The sequence below is a fragment of the Haliotis rubra genome, unplaced genomic scaffold (genome assembly GCF_003918875.1).
Source record: "Haliotis rubra isolate DU_JTF1 unplaced genomic scaffold, ASM391887v1 Scf99, whole genome shotgun sequence".
NCBI lineage: Eukaryota > Metazoa > Mollusca > Gastropoda > Lepetellida > Haliotidae > Haliotis > Haliotis rubra.
Genome location: NW_025767734.1, coordinates 920,565 through 922,662, shown reverse-complemented (window position 1 = coordinate 922,662; position 2,098 = coordinate 920,565).

The window sequence follows — 2,098 nt, the reverse complement described above, 5'->3', positions numbered from 1 at the left end:
GGCATAGTTTTAAATGCTGAGAGTAGTTTTTCTATTATTATTATTATTCCACCGTTTCTGTTACAATCATAACTCAAGAACCGGTGATCAGAATCTCTTCACAAAAAATCTACAAAGTGCATCTGGGTTCAAGGTTCTAGGCTCAAGGACAAAGGGCAGAAAATTCAAACTTAATTAAAATAAGTCCAATATTCTCCCAAACTACTGGTCCAATGATTTCCAAATTTCTAGTACAGGAATCACATTCCTTTCAATTTCAAGTGTAGGACCCACATGGCTAAATGGCACCGTTTGTCAGCCATATTAGATTGAAGTCTTTGACTGTATTTGTCACCATGTTTCTGAGTATGTGTCTCCCATAATGTGCTGAGCTCAAACCTTCAGATCCAGAGCTTCCACAATTTCCATACTTTGTGTCCTACTACTACACGGCACATTGAGCACAAAAAGTGCCGACATGTGCCTTGGATGGATGCCATATTGAGTCCTACTCCTGGGCCAAAGTTCTCTTCAAAGACTTCTTCAGGGAAACTGAACAAGGATAAAACTTGAAGAATGTGGATCTGATGTCACGTTTGGCTGCTGAACAGTTTCTGTTCTGTCAGAGTGTCTTCGTCTGATACAGGAGGTCCTGTTAATTCCAGAAAGTGTCAAGAAAGTTAAGAAAGTGTAATCCCAAATATAACATTTGTTTGATTTTGGTATTTGGATTCAACTTCAGTGACATCAGCTATTCCTTCTTGTGACACAAGGTAACTTACTATTGTATGCTTTCTCATTTGTTGAGCAGAATTTCAGTTTCCAAAGGGATATTTGCTACAATGATATTTACGGAAAAATTGTCCAGCCTTTGCATTTGTTAGTGATCTGTGCCAGCAGTGGGGCAGGAGAGTCACACTTTTTCATGTGTGAAGCCCATTTCTGGTGTCTCCTGCTGTGATTTTGCTGGAATATTGCTAAAAACGGCGTAAAACCATACTCACTCACTCACTCACTTATCATCACTAGTAATTCATAAACATGCCAAGTTGTACAATGGAGACCTGTTTTTAGCAAAGATTTATCATGATTTTGGAAAGAGTTTGTCAGCCTGTTTCTTGTTTAACTGTTACAGATCATCAACTAATATTCCTTACGTGTTTGTCCGAATCTATTTTTTTCCATGTTTGGTGTTGAAACATGCACACATGAATTGTTACTTTTCATGGCAATATATAATTCTGGTCCATGACAAGCAAGCTGGTGACTGGGATATAAATGTCCACCTGAGAACACATTACCATTCAACGCACACAGTGTACACATGCTCAGAATACTCAGTTTACTTGGGGAATTTAACATACAGTCAAGCCCGAGAGCACATTCAGGAAAACACAATATTACACATGGTTATGCCACGTAATCACATAAAACAGGTGCGACAGACACGTGAAGCTCATCAAAATTATTTCAGTTTAGGTTCCTGTATCCAAGGCCATCTGAAACGGTTGGTTGGTTGGTTTGTTGCTTAACGCTGCACTCAGCAATGTTCCAGCTACATGGCGGCAGTCTGTAAATAATCAAATCTGGACGAGACAATCCAGTGACCAACAGCATGAGCACCGATCTACACTATTGGGTTATGATGACATGTGTCAACCAACTCAGCGAGCCTGACCACCCGATCCCGTTAGTCGCCTCTTACAATAAGGATGGGTTACTGAAGGCTAATTCTAACCCAGATCTTCACGGGTCTCCACCTGATAAAGATTATGTTCTATATATATATAAAAGTAATAAATGATCGACAAAATTGCACAGCTTGAGGGGATGTACAATGTGAGTGAGTGAGTTTAGTTTTACGCCGCACTCAGCAATATGCCAGTTATATGTCGGCGGTTTGTAAATAATCGAGTCTTGACCAGACAGTCCAGTGATCAACAGCATGAGCATCGCTATACGCAATTGGGAACCAATGGATGTACAATGCAACAGTGTCAGCATCATATAAATTCTGACATGTGATGGAGACATGTCATGGCTACTGGGTAACTATCCTATGATGGAGAGATGTGGCTACTGGGTAACTATCCTGTGGTTGAGACATGTCATGGCTACT